Source organism: Narcine bancroftii, chromosome 9 (assembly GCF_036971445.1).
Source record: "Narcine bancroftii isolate sNarBan1 chromosome 9, sNarBan1.hap1, whole genome shotgun sequence".
Taxonomy (NCBI): domain Eukaryota; kingdom Metazoa; phylum Chordata; class Chondrichthyes; order Torpediniformes; family Narcinidae; genus Narcine; species Narcine bancroftii.
In genome coordinates, this window is record NC_091477.1 from 75595186 (window position 1) to 75610728 (window position 15543).

Below are 15543 nucleotides of genomic sequence, written 5' to 3' on the forward strand. Positions count from 1 at the left end.
GCACACAAGGTTCAATATCCCTTCTGGCTCCGTATGCTCTGCTCCTGCCCAAGGGCCAGTGTGAGCCTTTATATGGGCTCGATGATTGGTAGGGAAGGTGGAGCCAGCCTCCCAAGTTACCATCCTGCAGGTTCAATAGGCAGTGCACGAGTGCAGACAGGTGCAGGCAGTCACAGACAGTCCAGTGGTTGTATCACCACACTGAGCTGGTCTCATTTACTTGCAGTTATAAAACATAGAACAGTGTAGCACAGGAACAATGATTTAGGCCCACAGTATGTAGATTTCTGCACACAAGAAATGAACAATTTGAGAAGGACAAATTCTCAAAGATAATTGACAAAAGAGTTCAAGGCCACAACAGATTTTTTGGATTTAATTATTCACCTTTGGGGCCTGGGTTTTGCCAGCAAGCCCAGTGTTTTATTGCCCATTGTTAACAGCCTTTAAACAGAGGTGGAGGCAAGCAGCCTTTTTCAACTTTGCAGGTCTCCTCTGAAGGTTTTTCCTGTAGTTTCTGGCCCCTTCAATCAGGAAGAACTGGCAATACACTTGCAAGACAGCATGCTGTGCGACTTGCTGGGGAACCTGCATCTGGCTTATTTGCAGCCCTTGAAGGATTTTAAATTGGGTGATGCATTCTGAAGATGGTACACACACTGCAGCCTCGACATGCTGATGGCAGTGAGTATGTTTGCTGACCGGCAGCTTGGTGCTGGATGGGTTCGAGCTTATTACAGTTGCTGGTACTGCATTCATTCAGACAAGAATGCTCCATCACACTCCTGATTTATGCATTGCGGATGGGAAAAAAGACAGCTGGTAGAAGGAGTCACTTGTTGCAGGATATGCAGCTTTTGTAACACTCGTATAGCCAGTATACCTACATAGATAATCCAATTGAGGTGATGGTAACCAGTGAGAGACTGTTGCAATCATAGTGTAATTAAAGCCAAGGAAAGGATTTAAATTAATTCCTGCTGTAGAAGGTCACTCTGGAGCCATAAATGTTGCTTTCGACTTATCAGCTCACTCTTAATGTTTTTGTGGCCTTGTTGCAGCCAGACACTAACTGCTCCATTTGCAGTTTGCATTGAACAGTGTGGGGATGTTAACTGCTAATTGCCCCTTGACCCTACATGGACAGCTGAAGATGGTCGGGAAAAAGAAACAGTCCTGAGGAGTTCCTGCAGTGATGTTTTGAGGCTGGGATCATTGACCTGACAAGTACAGCCACCTTCCTTTTGTGTGAGGCAAGGATTCTCACCAGAGGAGTGTTTTCCCTTTGCTGCCCACTGTCTTCAATTCTACCAGGGTACCTCAATGCCACGCTTGCTACTTTGATGGATAGTCACCTTCAACTCATCTCTGGGATTCCACTCTTCAGTGCATGTTTAGAACAAAGCTGTGATAAGATCTGTGCTCTACTCAGTATAGATGTCAGTGAGCAAGTGCCACTTACTAGCACCGACAACAGCTTCATTGCTTTGCTGATAATTGAGAACAAACAGATTGGGCATTAATTAGCTGGGTTTCATGAATAGGATGGACCTGGACACATTTTCAAATAGATACTAATGATGCCATTGTATTGGAACAGCCTGGCTGAAGGGACAATAAGGAATGGAGCCCAGAGCCAAAGTTTGTGTCTAGTTTCATAACCTTTCCATTACCTAGTGCTCAAAGTCCTTTTTTTTAATGCCTTGCAGAGTGAATTGAATTAGCTGGAAACTTGCTTCTAAGATTGTGAAGACTTCAGCAAATGGGTCACATATTGTGCAATTCTGGCAAAAGCCTTTTCTGTAGAACTCATGTGCTGGGTGTAGAGCGTGTCGAAAGAACCAAAGACATGTTGATCCAAACCAAGGCTTTTATTAATTAAGACTGGAGCATATTCACATGTAGGTCAAGCAGTCCAGAATTACCTGGTCTGGCTAGGAGCAATCCTTTAAGACCTGTCTGTAGGCGTGGCTATGCTCTCAGCCAATCACAGTCATCCTACACTACAAACTGTACATTGGTGATAGAATCTGTACTATCACACTGGGTGTTGTCATCACTGGGAATTAGGTTAGGTTGAACACTTTTCCTCAACTGCAGGCTACCAAAGCAGGGTGTTTAACTCTAACAGCAAACCATATTCACAGACTTTTTTTCCCCCATCTACGATGCTCATAGAGACTGGCCACACAATAGGGTGTGAAGGCGGCCTGTGATGTGCTTGTTTTCATTTGGTGATGCATTATAAAAGTAAGGAAGTCATGTTGCAGCTATACAAAACTTTGGTTAGTGTTATCGAGAAGATTATCCAACAGGTATTTGTGGCATGCATCAGGGGGAGACTGTAGGGTCTCACGCTTGTAGATTGCAACCAGATTTGTACCTTTTAGTTAAATCGGTGTGCCGTGCCAGATGATGAGATTGGGTGGTGTGTACTGTTTGTTCAACCCTTGCGTTCACAATTAGGAGTTCAAGTTTATTATCATCCGATCATAAAAGCACCTGCATCCAATGAAACTGTTCTCTAGTCCTTAGTGCAAAAACTCAACCAGACATATAACACATGTAGATATTATATATATATATATATATATATATATATATATATATCACACATATATACACACATATGGACGGGTCCCGTCCGTGACCCGTCCCCTGAAACCCTCTGGGATCAGTTGAAGACTACCATACTGCAATCCACTGAAGAGGTACTGGGCTTCTCCTCCAGGAAAAACAAGGACTGGTTTGACGAAAACAGCCAGGAAATCCAGGAGCTGCTGGCAAAGAAGCGAGCTGCCCACCAGGCTCACCTTACAAAGCCGTCCTGTCCAGAGAAGAAACAAGCCTTCCGTCGCGCATGCAGCCATCTTCAGCGCAAACTCCGGGAGATCCAAAATGAGTGGTGGACTAGCCTCGCCAAACGAACACAGCTCAGCACGGACATTGGCGACTTCAGGGGTTTCTACGAGGCTCTAAAGGCTGTGTACGGCCCCTCACCCCAAGTCCAAAGCCCGCTGCGCAGCTCAGACGGCAAAGTCCTCCTCAGCGACAAGATCTCCATCCTCAACCGATGGTCAGAACACTTCCAATCTCTTTTCAGTACCAACCGCTCAGTCCAAGATTCCGCCCTGCTCCAGCTCCCTCAACAGCCCCTAAGGCTAGAGCTGGATGAGGTTCCCACCCTGGATGAGACATATAAGGCAATCGAACAACTGAAAAGTGGCAAAGCAGCAGGTATGGATGGAATCCCCCCAGAAGTCTGGAAGGCTGGCGGCAAAACTCTGCATGCCAAACTGCATGAGTTTTTCAAGCTTTGTTGGGACCAAGGTAAACTGCCTCAGGATCTTCGTGATGCCACCATCATCACCCTGTACAAAAACAAAGGCGAGAAATCAGACTGCTCAAACTACAGGGGAATCACGTTGCTCTCCATTGCAGGCAAAATCTTCGCTAGGATTCTACTAAATAGAATAATACCTAGTGTCGCTGAGAATATTCTCCCAGAATCACAGTGCGGCTTTCGCGCTAACAGAGGAACCACTGACATGGTCTTTGCCCTCAGACAGCTCCAAGAAAAGTGTAGAGAACAAAACAAAGGACTCTACATCACCTTTGTTGACCTCACCAAAGCCTTCGACACCGTGAGCAGGAAAGGGCTTTGGCAAATACTAGAGCGCATCGGATGTCCCCCAAAGTTCCTCAACATGATTATCCAACTGCACGAAAACCAACAAGGTCGGGTCAGATACAGCAATGAGCTCTCTGAACCCTTCTCCATTAACAATGGCGTGAAGCAAGGCTGTGTTCTCGCACCAACCCTCTTTTCAATCTTCTTCAGCATGATGCTGAACCAAGCCATGAAAGACCCCAACAATGAAGACGCTGTTTACATCCGGTACCGCACGGATGGCAGTCTCTTCAATCTGAGGCGCCTGCAAGCTCACACCAAGACACAAGAGAAACTTGTCCGTGAACTACTCTTTGCAGATGATGCCGCTTTAGTTGCCCATTCAGAGCCAGCTCTTCAGCGCTTGACGTCCTGCTTTGCGGAAACTGCCAAAATGTTTGGCCTGGAAGTCAGCCTGAAGAAAACTGAGGTCCTCCATCAGCCAGCTCCCCACCATGACTACCAGCCCCCCCACATCTCCATCGGGCACACAAAACTCAAAACGGTCAACCAGTTTACCTATCTCGGCTGCACCATTTCATCAGATGCAAGGATCGACAATGAGATAGACAACAGACTCGCCAAGGCAAATAGCGCCTTTGGAAGACTACACAAAAGAGTCTGGAAAAACAACCAACTGAAAAACCTCACAAAGATAAGCGTATACAGAGCCGTTGTCATACCCACACTCCTGTTCGGCTCCGAATCATGGGTCCTCTACCGGCACCACCTACGGCTCCTAGAACGCTTCCACCAGCGTTGTCTCCGCTCCATCCTCAACATCCATTGGAGCGCTCACACCCCTAACGTCGAGGTACTCGAGATGGCAGAGGTCGACAGCATCGAGTCCACGCTGCTGAAGATCCAGCTGTGCTGGATGGGTCACGTCTCCAGAATGGAGGACCATCGCCTTCCCAAGATCGTATTATATGGCGAGCTCTCCACTGGCCACCGTGACAGAGGTGCACCAAAGAAAAGGTACAAGGACTGCCTAAAGAAATCTCTTGGTGCCTGCCACATTGACCACCGCCAGTGGGCTGATAACGCCTCAAACCGTGCATCTTGGCGCCTCACAGTTTGGCGGGCAGCAGCCTCCTTTGAAGAAGACCGCAGAGCCCACCTCACTGACAAAAGGCAAAGGAGGAAAAACCCAACACCCAACCCCAACCAACCAATTTTCCCTTGCAACCGCTGCAATCGTGTCTGCCTGTCCCGCATCGGACTGGTCAGCCACAAACGAGCCTGCAGCTGACGTGGACTTTTTACCCCCTCCATAAATCTTCATCCGCGAAGCCAAGCCAAAGAAAAGAAAAATACACACATATACATGAACTGTATGTATACATATGTTTGCACATGTGCAAATATATATATCTATATACAGTATGTATACACACATACATTGTTTTTTTTAATAAATAGTCGAGACTCAGAGGGTTAGTAATGAGTAGTCCCTTCAGTCATTCAGCAGTCTCACTGACTGTGGGAAGAAGCTGCTTCTTGGCCTGGTGGTTCTCACTTGGATACTTCTGTATCTCTTTCCAAAACGGAGCAGATATTGTGTACAGGATGGAAATGGTCCTCAATTATCTTCAAACAACGATCTCAGTCAATCATATCAATATGGGGTTCGGGGGGGGGGGGTGGGAGAAGGGAGACCTCAGTGATCTGATGATTGACCTCTGAGCCAATGTACTGCAGCAACTGTAACTCACTGTGATACAGCCGGACAGGGCGTCCTTGATAGAGGTCCTATAGAAAGTTGACAGGATGGTGACTGGTAGCCTTGCCCACCTCAATCCTCTCTGGAAGTGCAGTCCAGGATAGGTCATTTTTTAAATGGTCTCTGACTATCTAGGTGCTCTCTATTATCAAGTTATTAATGTGTATTGGAGGATGGTTGTTCCAGGTCCTCCTGAAGTCCACAATTATCTTTTTTTGTCTTATCCTCATTGAAACTCAGGTTGTTATTCCTACACCATAATCACGTTTTTCTACCTCTTCTCTGCTGCGTGACTCATCGTTGTTGCTGATGAGACCAACTACTGTCATGTCATCGGCAAACTTGATGACTGTATTGGATCAGAATCTAGTATTGTAGTCCGCGGGTCAGGAGCGAGCTGTGCACACCCATGAGGTGCTCCCGTGCTCAGCGCGATGGTGCTTGACATTCTGCTGCCAACCTGGTCTTTCTGTTAGGAAATTCAGAATCCAGTTATAGAGAGGAGTGTTGAGTCTACCACCCAGGCCATGCCCTCTTCACTCTGCTACTGCTCAATGGTACAAGGACAGCTTCTTCCCCATTGCCATCAGATTCCTGGATAATCAATGAATCGAAGACACTGCCTTACTTTTCATGTTCTATTATTGGTTTTTTTTGTACATAGTAATGTCGTAAGATGGTTTATAATATGAATGTTTGCCCTGTGACGCTGCTGCAAAGCATCGAATTTCGTGACTTGTTCATGAAATAAATTCTGATTCGTGAGAAAGAGCTGCAAGGAGAGATTGGACAAGTGTGGGTGGTTTTCTCTGGTGTGTCGGAGGCTGAGAGGTGACCTGGTAGAACTTTATAAAATTATGAGAAGGTTTGGTGATGTAGACTCTCAGAATTTTTAAAATATATATATAAAAAAACACTGGTGGGTGCCTTGAATGGACTGCCAAGGATCTTAGTTTTTTTTTTAATTTTTTTTCCCACACTATGAACCATATTAACCAAAATATACACAAACATTTCCCTCTTGAATATACCCATTGTCATTTTTTCCCCTTTCCCCCTCCCCTCCCTCCTTCCCACACCCCTCCAAACCCATTAAATGTTCAACATATACAATACAATAAACCTATTAAACAATGTCATCACACAATGAAAATAAACAAGAAAATTGTGTCATCTACTTTTACACACTGGGTCAGTTCATTTCGTCTTCTTCTCATTCTATCTTTTTTGGGGGTGGAGGTCCGCGGTAGGCCCTCTGTTGTGTTCCATGTATGGTTCCCAAATTTGTTCAAAAATAATTATTTTTTTAATTATATGTTATTTTTTCCAATGGAATACATTTATTCATTTCCATGTACCATTGCTCTCTTCTGATTTCCAAGTTGACATTATACATTTTTTTTGCTACAGCTAAGGCTATCATAATAAATAGTTTTTTGCGCTTCATCCAGTTTGAGGCCTAATTCTTTACTTCTTATATTCCTTAGAAGAAAGATCTCTGGATTTTTTGATATGTTGCTTTTTGTGATTTTATTTAATACCTGATTTAGATCTTCCCAAAACTTTTTCACTTTCTCACATGCCCAAATTGCATGTACTGTTGTTCCCATTTCCTTCTTACAGCAAAAACGTCTATCTGATAATGTTGGATCCCATTTATTTAACTTTTGGGGTGTGATATATACCCTGTGTAACCAATTATATTGTATCATGCGTAACCTAGTTCTGGAGCATAGCTTTTCCCATATTTCATTTTTTATCTTTTTGTTTAAATCTTGTTCCCACTTTTATTTGCGTTTATAGCTTATTTCATCATTTTCTTTCTCTTGCAGCTTGATGTACATGTTTGTTATAAATCTTTTAATTATCACACCAAGACACAAGAGAAACTTGTCCGTGAACTACTCTTTGCAGATGATGCCGCTTTAGTTGCCCATTCAGAGCCAGCTCTTCAGCGCTTGACGTCCTGCTTTGCGGAAACTGCCAAAATGTTTGGCCTGGAAGTCAGCCTGAAGAAAACTGAGGTCCTCCATCAGCCAGCTCCCCACCATGACTACCAGCCCCCCCACATCTCCATCGGGCACACAAAACTCAAAACGGTCAACCAGTTTACCTATCTCGGCTGCACCATTTCATCAGATGCAAGGATCGACAATGAGATAGACAACAGACTCGCCAAGGCAAATAGCGCCTTTGGAAGACTACACAAAAGAGTCTGGAAAAACAACCAACTGAAAAACCTCACAAAGATAAGCGTATACAGAGCCGTTTTCATACCCACACTCCTGTTCGGCTCCGAATCATGGGTCCTCTACCGGCATCACCTACGGCTCCTAGAACGCTTCCACCAGCGTTGTCTCCGCTCCATCCTCAACATTCATTGGAGCGCTCACACCCCTAACGTCGAGGTACTCGAGATGGCAGAGGTCGACAGCATCGAGTCCACGCTGCTGAAGATCCAGCTGTGCTGGATGGGTCACGTCTCCAGAATGGAGGACCATCGCCTTCCCAAGATCGTATTATATGGCGAGCTCTCCACTGGCCACCGTGACAGAGGTGCACCAAAGAAAAGGTACAAGGACTGCCTAAAGAAATCTCTTGGTGCCTGCCACATTGACCACCGCCAGTGGGCTGATAACGCCTCAAACCGTGCATCTTGGCGCCTCACAGTTTGGCGGGCAGCAGCCTCCTTTGAAGAAGACCGCAGAGCCCACCTCACTGACAAAAGGCAAAGGAGGAAAAACCCAACACCCAACCCCAACCAACCAATTTTCCCTTGCAACCGCTGCAATCGTGTCTGCCTGTCCCGCATCGGACTGGTCAGCCACAATCGAGCCTGCAGCTGACGTGGACTTTTTACCCCCTCCATAAATCTTCGTCCGCGAAGCCAAGCCAAAGAAGAAAGAAAAGATCATTGTGTCTGAATATGTGATTACAAAGCTGCTTCCTTCTGGTAATCTCAGTCTGCTTCCCAGTTTGTCCTTTATGTAGGTTTTCAGTTGGTGGTATGCAAACATGCCAGATTAATGTAAAACAGCAATAATTACAGTAATACCAAAGATGGGGAAAGATCCACTAACACCAGCATCGTATAGACTACTTAACTCAGATTAAACTATTAGCAAACAGATTGGCCGATTGTGTACCAAAAATAGTAAAACTACATCAAACTGGATTTATTAAGAAAAGATGAACAACGGACAATGTTTGCAAGTTCATTAACTTAATCCATGCAGTACAAGGAAATAAGATGCCAACAGTGGCTATTGCTTTAGATGCAGAAAAAGCCTTTGACAGGGTAGAATGGAATTATTTATTCAAAGTATTACAGAGGTTCAACCTACTAGAGAAATATATTAATTGGATTAAAGCATTATATAAGGGTCCAATGGCGAAGGTGACAGTAAATGGATATATAATTGAACCAATTTAAATTAAGCAAGTCAACTAGGCAGGGATGTCCACTATCTCCTTCACTGTTCACTTTAGCAATAGAACCATTGGCAGAACTGATAAGAATAGAAAATAAAAGGGATAAAAATAAAAGAGAAGGAATATAAAATCAGTCTATTTGCAGATGACATCATAGTATACTTAACAGAACCAGATTTATCAATAAAAGAATTACATAAGAAATTGAAGGAATATGGAGAAATATCGGGGTACAAGATCAACACAAATAAAAGTGAAGCGATGCAGATTTCACAAAGTTTAAAAAAGAATCACCATTTAAATGGCAAACACAAGCAATCTGATACCTAGGTATTAGACTAGAAAATAATCTAGGCCATCTATACAAATTAAATTATCAGCCATTAACCTAGGATCTTAGTGAAAGCAGATACAATAGTCGAATTTAGGAGGCTTCTGGACAGACACATGAATATACAGGGAATGGAGGGATGTGTATCATATGCAATCAGTAGAGTTTTAGTTTAACTTGGGTAGTATATTTGAGGTAGACATTGTGAGTGAAGGGCCTGCTTCTGTGCTTTACTGTTCTATGACTTTGCGATATTCCCTGACCAGTTGACTCGTTCACACAAGTATACCACATTTTCTACTTTTCTTTTGCTCTTTTGCGCTCAACCCTCGCTCATGCACCGTCCAAACAGCACCGCAACAGGCCATTTCGTCCCACAAGCTCGCGCTGCCCAATTTCACTCAGTTGATCTACACCCCCGGTACATTTTGAACAGTTGGAGGAAACCGAATGCCTGGGGAAGACCCATGCAGATGGGGGGGGGGGCAAACGTACAAACACCTCACAGACAGTGCAGGAGTCAAACCTTAGTCCCGATCACTGGTGCTGTAAAGGCATTGCGCTAACCGCTACACCACCAATCTTAGCTAGATCAGTAAGAGAATGATATTATAATTAGTCATTATAATGAAAGTAAGCTGTAAGTACTGAAGCTAATAATAACAAAGTGAACAGAAAGAAATGCTCAGACTCTGGTGAAACCAAAACTTCTCATGCAAATGTAATTTGTTTAAACCTGGCACGTTTTTGGAGTAACTGTCAGAAAATATTTGCTATCTTAGATTTTGGTTCAATTTAGCAGATGAAGGAAAAGGAAACCACAGATATTCAACCACACTCAATCAAACAAGCTAGAGCATTTTTTAAAAAACTATTCACTTGGTATTAAGGGCACCCTAATGTCTTTGTAGCATGAATAAACATGCAAGTAATTTCTTCAGTATTTAAATATCATGGCTTTTTTAGCCAAATTCAATTATTGACCTCACAAAGAAACCCCATTGGTCTTTGTGTGATTAAAATTATTCTTAGAGTCAGGATCCACTCCAATCTTTGTTGCACACACTAATCCTAGAAGGCCACCAACACATCATTTGGCAGGGTCTAGTCTACTTCCAAATACATCCATGCATGAACATAACCCTGGAAACGATAGGCACTTGGTAGGGATAGTCTTCTCCAGTGGCCCACTGCATGGAGAGGAGAATAAACATCTCAGATTAGGACCAAAAGTGGAGGGACTTGTATCCTTCCACAATGGGGATGCAAAGTTGAGGAGTATGGCACTGAAGGGTTGTCAAATCTGGAGGTGCAGCCCACTTAAATATTCACACAGAGACATATTCTGTATGTACATGGCAAGTCACCTGGGACTCTGAACCAAAGCAAATATCTGTTGCATGGGACTTCTCACAGCAACATTCATACGAGGTCCCACATGTACAACATGAAGAATTACCACAGGAAAACACAATTGCCCATCAGATGCCTTGTATGTAACAGCTCGCAAGCAAATTGCTCAGTGCAAGGTGCAATGTCACCAATGCAGTTTCCAAGTAAGGTCTCAAGTTGTGTGGTATCAGTTTCTTAGGAGAGGAACTTTTAGACTCTGAGTTCAATGTCAAATCCTGCCAAGTGGAGGTTAAATCTCTCCATACTCTCAACAATCAGCAGAGAAATACTCTGACAGAAATGTAGCACTCTTTCAAGAAAGTAAATCACAAGATTCTGTCGATCCTTTTTCCAGACATCCAAAATCCGGCATGTGGGGAGAGAGACAGCAGCGCGAGTCAGGTGGGCGAGAGACTGGCAGTGCGATTGGAAGGGGGTGGGGGTGGGTATGGCAGCACAATTTGGGGTGGGCTTATATCTGGCTTTCCAAAATTTGGAGCACACCATCTCCCAAGGGTTCCAGGTAAAGGATTGTGTAACTGTATAATGGTTGAAGTAAAACTCAAGAATTGTCAGTTAGGTAAACACGTAGAAGTACAATAAGGTATCTCAATCAGCAAGTTAACCAGTTTAATGCTCTCTCAGAACTGCTGGGAACATTAGTTTGAATTTGTGAGCTCTTCTCTTCAGCTTGGGACATGAAACCACATCCCTCTGTCAAAGGCAAGAGGGGTACAAATGAATCACAGGCTGAAAAAAGTGGTCAGCCCATTTAAAACATCATCCATTTGATTAATAGAAAAACTTGGCCGTCAACTGGAGATGCCTTGATCCTGATTGTAAAGTAACCCACCAGCATCTTGCAGTGTCTGAAACATTGCGTACACAGCGCAGAGGATTAATTTTAGCTCTCAGAGCAGCTTGTGGTCACAGAAAGAGGAACAATAAATAAAATGCAACTGCACAAAGCATTAAATAAACACTTTTGCTGAAGCTACTACTCAGAAAAATGAGTATTATATAACAAAAAAAGCTGTGCAGTAAACTGATTTTGAATTAAAATAAGGATAAAGTTTCCAGGCTAAAAACTCTTTTATTGAAAAGAGACAAAATGGAGGTATCATCCTCCCACATGATATAAAATGGCTGACAGAGATTCTTCAGTCTGGTAGAAACATCTTGATAGTTCACTGACTGCTGAGTAATGGACTAAAAAATTAACCAGTGCATAAGCAGGTCAATGCGATGTCAGTTTGCCAGGTACAGATCATGCCACTCCAATAGTCTAACAAAATGGCTGTGGTGCAACCGTTGTATTATATGTATGGTATGAGCTGACCCACCCCCTGAACCAGTGGCTCCTCCCTCCCAGAAATCCCTACAAGGCTGTTATGCCCAAACTCCTTCCCCAGTACCTGCCTTGGAATGGGGCCAGCAACATTTGAGATGTGTTGATGTCTTAAGGTGATTAAACCCTATTAATCGCAGCTCTCTGTCTAACATGGTTGATCGATAGTGCTACAATTTAATCACCTTAAATTTTTGGGCCGTGGACAAGGCAATAAGGGTGGGTAAACTGGACACTGACCCTAAAGATCTGGAGGCCTCAGTCAAATTCGATTATGGCTGCACTGCCTCAATGGTTTCATGAGATGCAACAATGAGGGAGACAAACGAGATCTACTCTTGGCTCAGCTCGGCCACCGAGTCTTCCAGATAAGAGACTGCACTACTCACTCAGCTACCATGGAGCTCCTACAAAAACAGTATCAGACCCCAATGAATGTCATCTATGCCAGATTCCCCCTGGGCAGTTGTAGACAAGCGCCTGGTGAGTCAGTTGACGAGTACATATGGGTCCTGTGAGAGCTGAGGCAAGCCTGTGACTGACAAGAATCTCTGCTCCTGCCTATCTAGAAGGCCTGATATGTGATGCATGTGTGGCTGGGTTCAGGTCTATTCACATCAGACAGAGACTCCTGGTAAAGGCAATCGAAGCCTGCAAGAAGTAATCGACCTGGCTAAAGCGCTTGAAACAGCTCAGCTGGATGTGGAAGCATGTCCTCTGGGAGCACGGCCACCATGTGGGGAGCTCGGGCACGGGACCCCAGGTCACCACCATCGAGAACCCACAGGGATATTTCTGTGGACACACAAAGCATCCTCGAAATAACTGCCCAGTTGAAACACTACATGCTGTCTGCGGGAAGAAGGGACACTACTGGAAGGTACATAGGTCCCAACTATTCTCTGGCAGCCACCGCCATCTTGGACTGCACCACTTCCGGCTTCACCTTCGGCGTTACTTCTGGTCATGGGAAACAGCTCAGCGGGACCATGGGGTGGGGGGGGGGGGGCAAACCAGGACCACACCACTTCCGGCATCACTTTGGTGGCAAGGAGCAGCACAGCATGTGCGGCATGGGGAAGCCATCTTGGCAGGCACCCCTGAACCAACTTTATTGCAGTGACTCAAACAGTGACCAGATGTTGGCCTCGACTACCCTGGACCAGGACACCCCACATCAACTGGCCAGGGCCGTGATGAACATCAAGGAGAATTGTAGTGACACCAACTGTTTGTTTGATACAGGGAGCACGGAGAGCTTCACTCATCTGGGCACAGTGCAGTGTTACTCCCTTGTAGTAACCCTGACACAATGTAAAGTCTCCCTGGCCTCCAAATCCCATTCAGCTGAGATCCATGGCTGCTGCATCGTGACACTGAACATGTGGGGCACGGAGTATGAGAACTTTAAACCTCGTATCATGCCTCAGCTCTGCACACCAGTCATACTGGGATTGGACTTCCAGTGCCAGCTCAAGAGCGGCAAAATGGAGTTTGATGCCTATACTCGCCCCTCACGGTCCACAACTGCAAATTCTTAAACCATCCGACCCCACCACCCCACAACTTCCGAACATGATCCGTGGTCTCTCTACCCTCCGATTCCACGGCCGCCCCTGTTCAAGTACCTCACCTCCAACTACAAGCCGGTCACCACCAAGATCAGGAGATGTAGCCCCAGGGACAGAGCCTTCATCAAAGTAGAAGTCAAACAGCTTCTGGTAGAGGGGATCATAGAACCCAGCACCAACCCCTGGAGGGTACAGGTGGTGGTTGTTAAGAGCAAGAGAAACACCGCATGGTTATCGTCTATAGCCAGACCATAAGCCGTTTCAGCCAGCTGGACACTTACACACACCCCCACATTGCCAACATGGTAAACAAGATCACAGAGTTCCTGGTCTTTCAACCACCAACTACCAATCCGTCCAGATGATAGCCCGTAAATTGCCTTCGAGGTGGACAGCTGCCTCGGAGACCCTTACAGGGTCTCCACGGGGTGTATATCTTCCAGAGGGAGATGAACTGAATAGTGGATGACTATGGACTCAAGGCCACGTTTCCTTACCTGGACAATGTGACCATCTGCGACCATGACCAGTAGGATCACGACGCTAATCTGCAGAAATTTCTTCAAACAGCCAAAAGCTTCAACCTAACATAGAACCAAAAGAAGTGCATGTTCAGCACTTCATGGCTGGCCATCCTGGGATGTGTGGTGGAGAATACCATCATTGGGCCCAACCCTGACGACATGCGCCTCCTGTTGGAGTTCTCATTGTCCCTACCCTCAAGGCCCTGAAAAGGAACTTGGGCTCCATTATGTATTACACCCAATGGGTCCAGAATTATGTGGACAAAGCCCTCCTCCAGTGAAATCTACCACCTTTCCCCTGTCGGAGGAAGCCCAAGCAGCATTCACATGCATCAAGGGCGACATCACCAACGTGGCAATACATGCTGTGAATGAATCCATCCCCTTCCAGGTGGAGAGAGATGCGTCCATCTTTGCCCTGGCTGCCACACTCAACCAGGTAGGCAGGCCAGTAGCTTTCTTTTCCCGAACTCTCTGGGGCCCCGAAATTCTGCACTCAGCCATTGAAAAGGAGGCCAGGCCACAGTGGAAGCTGTGTGCCACTGGAGGGATTATCTGGCCGGAAAACCATTCACCCTGCTGACTGACCAACATCCAGTTGCTTTTATGTTCAATAACAAACAGTGGGGAAAAATTAAGAATGACAAGATCCTGAGGTGGAAAATTTAGCTATCCTTCTACAACTAAGAGATCTTGTACCAGCCCAGGAGGCTCAAGGAATCCCCCAATTCACTGTCTCAGGGGACATGCACCAACATCCAAGTCCTCCTCTGTCATCCTGGGGTCACCAGGCTCTACCACTTTATTGTAGACTATAACCTCACCTACTCAGTTGAGGATATCAGAGAGCTTCTGGTCTGTGCCAAGTGTAAACCCCAATTCTATTAACCAGACAGAATGGGTGCTCAATTTGGCAGCACATATACTAAAATAGGAATGATACAGAGAAGATTAGCATAGCCCCTGTACAAGGATGACACGCAAACCTGTGAAGCGTTCTGTAATTAAAAATAAATAAATTAAAAATAGTTTTGTATATCTGTATTTTTTAACATGTCTGTAAACTATTATTAATAAATGAAATATACAAAAAATAAACCAGACAGAATGGATTTCTATGACTCCCTTCCATCCGCCAACAGGAAAACATATACTTCCTGAATATCACTGACGAATACTCCTGATTCCCCTTCATGACCACTGACCATGACCACTGTCATAAAGGCACTGCATAGCATATTCGCTCTGTTTGGATACCCCTGCTATATTCATAGTGACTGGGAATCCTCGTTCACGAGTGAGGAGCTGTGCCAGTACCTGCTGGCCAAGGGCAAAGCCACGAGCAGGACCACGGGTTATAACTCCCGGGGAATGGCCAGATAGAAAGGGAGAATGCCACCGTCTGGAAGGCAGTCCTCCTAGCCCTCAGTCAAAAGGTCTACCCATCTCCTGGTGGCAAGAAATCCTTCCTGAGATGCTCCATGCCACCAGATCCCTCCTCTGAGCCGCAACTAACGTGACACCGCATGAAAGGCTCTTTTTCTTCCCCAGG

General features: G+C 45.2%; 1 protein-coding gene and 1 non-coding gene across 4 annotated transcripts in view; one reads left to right on the top strand and one right to left on the bottom strand.

Moving 5' to 3' along the window:
- inpp5d (inositol polyphosphate-5-phosphatase D) overlaps positions 1-15543 on the bottom strand; it is a 142107-nt gene that overhangs the window by 107526 nt on the left and 19038 nt on the right. The gene's annotated exons all lie outside the window — the stretch shown is intronic.
- Positions 14893-14999, top strand: LOC138743749 (U6 spliceosomal RNA). The gene has a single exon (XR_011345052.1). It is a non-coding gene; the product is annotated as a U6 spliceosomal RNA (small nuclear RNA).